The sequence below is a fragment of the Dipodomys merriami genome, unplaced genomic scaffold (assembly GCF_024711535.1).
Source record: "Dipodomys merriami isolate MVZ:Mamm:240054 unplaced genomic scaffold, mDipMer1.0.p SCAF_160, whole genome shotgun sequence".
Classification (NCBI taxonomy): Eukaryota; Metazoa; Chordata; class Mammalia; order Rodentia; family Heteromyidae; genus Dipodomys; species Dipodomys merriami.
This window is the reverse complement of record NW_027202938.1, coordinates 2630290-2637005: the sequence shown is the minus strand read 5'-3', so window position 1 is coordinate 2637005 and position 6716 is coordinate 2630290. Positions and strand designations below refer to the sequence as shown.

The following is a 6716-nucleotide window of genomic DNA, read 5'->3' as shown; positions in this document are numbered from 1 at the left end:
GGAAGTTGCATAATATCAAAAATGTTTAATTTTAAAGATTTTATAATGAATTTGTTTTTCCCAGTAACATCACTATAAGCTCCATTTCAATATTCACATTTGACTCAGAATAGTTGTAGATATTTGTTTCTCATTGAACTTGCATAGGTACACTATTGCTGCTGTCTAGTACCAAATAAGCTACCTCAATACAAATTTCATTTTTGGTTGTGATTGAGCCACATGGTTAAGCCAGAGATGACATGCTTTTACATCAATGAAATCTCTGCAGTATGTCACAAAACATTACAATCTTTTGGCTTTGAAGATGTATGTTTCTGGCTCTTCCTTATTTTTCATTTTAAAAGCAAACATAATCAACTATACCATGAAGGACTGCAGCATGTTTTAGAACAGCTCAGGTAAACTGTTTTCTGCCATGGTCTCTCGAACTTGGTGCTACATATGCTTTGGGCTGGATAATTGTTTATGTGAGTGAATGTCCTGTAAATCACTCCTTGTGAAGCAATCATTAACACCAACTTCCCCAGGTGTGACAAGAAGACATGTCTCCAGACATTACCCCATCTTCTTAGGTAGTGGAGGACAAAATTGCCCTGGTTGATTCTTAGCCATAAAGAAAATACATGGCAAAATGATACCAAGATTCCACCCCACCCCAGTCAGAATGTCAATCATCAAGAAAACGAACAGATACATATGCTGAATAGGATGCAGAGAAAAGAGAATCCTTGTAACCTGGTAGTAAAAATGCAAATTAGTGTCATCATATGGAAATCAGTATGGGATGCACAAACAACTAAAACTACCATATGATCATGCTGTATCATTTATAGGTGAGTATCCAAAAGACTGTAAGTCAATATGCATACCTGTATTTATTGTAGCACTATTTTGAATATGGAGTTTAAAGCCATACAAAAGAAGAGGGTAGAGTGCTGATCATCCAAAGGCAGAACTAGAGATAAGGGGAGGGGTTGATTTAGTGGTATTTAGGGGCAGTTTGGTCAATGGATATTAAATTTTGCTCAAGAAGAGCACATTGAATTACAATCTATTAGATAATGTGATGGCTATAATTAGTAAAATATGTTGAAATTTGAAAATCTGTTAAATAGTTTTTAAGTGTCTTCATCATAGAGATAAATGAGATAATACAAATACTAATTGCTTTAACTCATTAATTTTATAAGGCATATAGACTTCAATGCATCATCTGTTCATGGTAAAATATGCACAATTTTGTCAATTTAAATGAATTTGCTTTTAAAAGCAGATGACATGCTGTTGTTCTTTTAAAATAATAGTTAAAATATGTATTTTTAATGAAATGCTTGTCCCTTGGTACTTCTTTCCTAATATTCAAGTTTACATCATCCTCCCCTTTAAAGGAATCACTCAGGAACTCTTTAGCTAACCTCTCTCCAGCTCTTTTATTTCTTATACAGTTGAATCTTCTACAGTTCAAAGATTACAATGCCTAGAACACAGTAATGTATAGTGAAGGAAAGAACAAATCAATCAAAGAATAAATTATGTTTATTCTGGATACTTTCCTCATTCCTTAAATTATCAGGGTCTTTACTTTTTATCTCCAGAAGCAGAATAGATAGAACTGTACTAACATTTCAGTGTGTTGCCTCATTCTTTCAGTCCTATATAAGATCATCTGGATAAGAAGTGCTTTCATACGTTCTTTTCTAACTTAGAAAATAGATAAAGAGAATATTCTATGTCATATCTTACTTCCTCCCACTGGGCAGTTCCACAAAACTATATCAAAATCTGTCAAATATAAAATAATACTTCTCTCAAGTATCTGACTTTTGCAAATCAAATACTCCTTGCTTTCAGACCATTGGGCTGCTGAAGTTCAAGTAAAACCCTTCTGTTGAGACCTTTGCATACATTTGCATACCATCCAACATATTTACTTATATATTTATAGGTTAAATTCAGCTTCCACATATAAGGGAAAATACACATCCTTTGTCTCTCTGGGCATGATTTAACTTCACTTAGAGTATTTTTCCAGGTCTTTCCATTTCCTAACAAATGTCTCAATATCATTCTTTCTAATGATTGAGTAAAATTCCATTGTGTGTATGTGTGTATAAGTGTAATATTTTCTTGATCCATTCATCCATTAAAGGTCATTTGGGTTGATTCCATACCTTGGCTATAATGAATAGCACTGCAAAAATCACAGTGGTGCTGATGGCTTTACTGTATCCTGGCTTGTAATTTTTTGGGTAAATTTCCAAAAGTGGGATTGCTGGATCATAGGAAAGAAGTTCTATGTTTAATTTTTGAGGAATTTTCATACTGCTTTCCAGAGTGGTTGCATTTACATCCCCAGCAAAAATATATTAGGGTTTTTGTTTGGTTACATCTTTGCCAGCAAATTATTAACTAAAATATGGGAGACTCAAGGGGGAATTCAAATAGTGTCATTAATAGTGTCATTTTTTACAAAGGTAGATGCTAAGTGTAGCAAAATTGAGTACCAGGAAATGGATACTATAACTGGATGGGTAGGAAGACAAGAAGATCAGGAAAATGCATTCAAGAATCCAATGTACATTCTACAAAATTAAGAAGACTGAAAGAAAGTATAGGCTGGTCCATCAGAAAGAATGGCATTGCCCCATTTGTTAGGAAATGGAAAGACTTGGAAAAAATTATATTAAGTGAAGTAAGCCAGGCCCAAAGAAACATAGGTCCCATGGTTTCCTTATTTGCAATATCTAGTATATGTCTGAGTCAAGCAGAAAAGGTCAGAAAAGGTGATGTTAGGAAAATGAACCCTAAGATATGTATTTAAATGTTTTTTTTCTTTCATGCATTTGTTTCTAACGCATTTATAAGATTATTTCTTTGTTGCTTTGTGTGTCCCTCCCCCACAGTATAACCCCTGCTTTCACTGTATTTGATGTTGGTATAATTTGTGGAGGGGGAGGGGAAAAAACAAGTCGTTTAAATAAGGATACAGGTGGACCCGTTGCAGCAATGAGAAGTACAAGTTGTCATGTTGAAAACAAACTTTACAACTTTGGTCAGGGGGGTGGGGGGGAGGATTGGAGAGGGCAGGGGGAGGCTGGGAAGGGATGTGAAGGGTAAACAAAGGAGGAGGCTACAATGCTTGATAGGAAATATACTCATTATCTTGCCCATATAATTGTAACCCCTCTGTACAGTATGTTCACAATAAAAATAAAAAAAAAATAAAGTATAGGCTGGGAGTAGATGGGTGAAATTGTTGAAAGGGGTGCCATTGATCATGATATATTGTATTCATAAACTGCTTTGTTAAATGGAAAATCCTCTGTACAACTACTTAAAGATAATTTTTAAAAAGAAAAGAAGAAAAATATTTTAATCCATTCATCCATTGAGGGGCACCTGGGATGATTTCATACTTTGGTTATAATGGATTGTACTGAGATAAACATGGTTGTGCCAGTGGCCTGACTTACATCTGGTTTGTAATCATTTGAGTAAATTCCCAGGAGTGGAATTGTTGGAACATATGGTAGTCCTATGTTCATTTTATTTTACTGTTTTGAGGAACCTCTATAATAGCACTTTCCAGAGTGGCTGAACAAGATTACATTTGTATCAATAGTGTATTAGGATTCCCTTTTGGCTGCATTCTCATCAGCATCTGTTATCATTTGTCTTCTTGATAATGGCCAATTTAACTGGGGTGAGGTGGAATCTGAATTAGGAAGAATTATATTGTACCATTTGTGAAAAAAAATGGAAAAATGGGGAAAAGCATGTTGTCAGGTGCAGAGACACAAAGGATGTATGTTTTCCCTTGTATGCAGAAGCTAGATTTAGCTTATAAATTTATAAGTAGGTGCATTGGGTGGGATGCAAATGTATACAAAAACTATGGTAGACTCAACAGAGGATTCAAATAGTGTAATTTTTCACAAAGCCAAATTCAAAGTTTAGTAAAAATAAAACACTAGAAAGGAGGAACTCAAAAAAGGTGGAATAGGGTCAAGGGGAAAGCTGTAGACAAATGAATAGGTAAAGAGGGAGAGAATGCAGTCAAGAATCCAATCTGTTTCCTACAAACTTAAGAAGCATGAGGGAAGGGGTAGATTGTAGGTAAAGAGGGAGAGAATGCAGTCAAGAATCCAATCTGTTTCCTACAAACTTAAGAAGCATGAGGGAAGGGGTAGATTGGGAAGGTGAGAATGTTGAAAGGGATGTCATTAATCAACATGTATTGTGTTCATGAACAGCTTAGTTAAATGGCAATTCCTTTGTACAACTAGTTAAAGGTAATAATAAAAAAGAATTTATGTAATGATGAGAAGCTTAAAAAGAAATCAGACACAAATGAACAAGTCCTTCTGTTCACTCAGTAAAAGTCTTTCTTCTCAGCCATATCTACTCCCTCCTTCCATTTTAGCTTCAAAGTTTCATCTAAGTGTTGAGAAGTGGCCAAGGAAAAAAATACCGAGAAAAAAAGTGATATTCTAATGCATCATTAGCCCTCTGTACAGTAATCACAATTTTCCAACCCTATTTATCAATCAGTAGCTAAAGAAGAAAGAAAAACAAGACCAGAAGGATAGAAATGTTTGTTGGTCTTTGGGTACTCAGAAAATACAGAACTCTTCAGCATTTTGGCTCATATTTCTGTGCAGTTGTAATTGGGAACTGGAACTGGAACTTGTAATTCTATAAGATCCAGTGCCCCAAGTGGCTTGTTCTAGGCTGATACATATATACAGAACCAAGCTTTGAGCTCTCTTCTAAAAATCCGCAACTGTGACTCTTCTGTATCTCCATGGCATCTGATCCACAACACAAAAGAAAGCCTAGCAGTGTAGGAAGAGTAGTTCTCATTATTCCTATTTACAAATGGAAGTATTCCAGAGATTTCATTTTTTATCCATATGAACAAAATTCCAAACTGTGATGAAATTTAACTGTGAAAGTGCTTGTCTCGAGACCATGATCACAAAGGTTGTTTTCCCAGGGTGAGGCATATCTATGGCACTCTGGATGTGCTGACCCCTGAGATTTCCCTAAACCTAGGGAACTCGACTGCATAATTTGTGGTAGTGGGGGATTGTGCTCATGCTCTCCCCTGGGAAAAATCTGTGCTTGTCTGTAATTTTTTGACTTGGTCTTTGCCTGGGATTGTTAATACAGAAAGAGTTGTCATTGTTAGTACCATACAATTGCAACACGTGGTCTAGTTCCAGAGAAACTGAGCATCTGGAAATGATCCCTAAACATTACCATACTGGAAATTTCCACCTCCTCCCAAATAGGTGTACATTCCATGGAGAGAGACGATCTGTGTTTTTGAGACAGCACATCTAGAGATGAAACCCTGAGCTAAATTTGATTTCCCTTTGCTTTAAATTCTCAGCAGATAGAGATCTGCCTTTTTCCATCATACTAAAATAAATCACAGATTTACTATTTTGTTTGTTGCTGTGACTGGTTAATTAAATCACAATGTGGTTATGTTTATTAAGTTACAAATTATACCTTTTGGGGAAGAACAAGTCCTGAAGTGGAACATGTTTACTTGCTGGTTTCCCTCCCATCTGCCTTAAGGGGAGATATAATTAAATGTAACAAAGCAAAAAGGCAAGTCAATGTGAGGAGAAAACATTGCAAGGAAATATCTTCCAGCTGAACAAAGCTGTAACATTCTAAAGGCAGACAAATTATCACAGACTAAAAGCAAACGTGAATCTAAAACCAGACTTAAAGCTGGAGAATTTCACTTTAAACCTCTCATCCTAAACTTGCAAAATTGCTTAAAACATAATGTAGCCAAGACAATTACATCGTAGTCTTCCTAATCTAAAGAACTTTCTCTCCCTACCACCAATCTAAAATGCTCCCAGATTTCCTGTATGAACCTGTAGCAATGGAGTATCCAATTTCCCTTAGAATCCCAATGATTGGAAATGTGGGGTAGTCTAGATTTCTGCTATTATGCCAACCAGTACTCATACATTACATATCAATGTAAATGTTTCGATTATCAAAATCAAAGAGAAGAAAGATTTCAGCCCTAGTACATAATAGCCACAGGCAACTGGTGACCACCCCACTGTGCAGAAAAGACATCAAACATCTCCACCATCAGAGACAGTGCCACAGCACAGCACTTCTTGTGCCTCACAATAGATTGAAGTTGAGTTTTATGGTCATACTGGAAAGGCTATCAAATATAATTTTCTCTGGTGATATTAATGTCTTATCATTGCAATACATCAGTAAAAAGGTAGAGAGACTATCAATAATTTGAGTTATGAGTATAGCAAAGAAGTCTGTCTCTGTTGTAGGTTTTAACACATTAAAATACTTTCTTTAAACTGTTTCCTCTCTTAACTGAGTACAACTAACTCACAACTATAATCCTAGCTACTCAGGAGTCCAAGATTTGGAAAATCAGAGTTCAAAATCAGCCCAGGGAAGAAAAATCTTTGAACCTTCAGCTCTAATTAATCAGAAAAATGCTGAACTGGAGTGGAGTTATGGCTCAAGTGGTAGAGCATCAACTCTTGAGCAACAAAGTCAAGTGAGAGAGAGCATAAGGCCTAACTTCAAGCCCTAGTAGCCTCCCAAAGCAAAAACATGCATATTTCCCTTCTTGCCTGGTTGCAAAAGACTGAAACTTCAATACTTAGTCAATTTGATGAAGTAAGATAATGAAGTCTTACCCTGGTTGT

General features: G+C 35.9%; 1 non-coding gene across 1 annotated transcript; it reads left to right on the top strand.

Moving 5' to 3' along the window:
- The first annotated feature begins 4953 nt into the window (after positions 1–4953).
- On the top strand, positions 4954–5113 carry LOC138828681 (U1 spliceosomal RNA). The gene has a single exon (XR_011372303.1). It is a non-coding gene; the product is annotated as a U1 spliceosomal RNA (small nuclear RNA).
- Positions 5114–6716: the final 1603 nt, after the last annotated feature.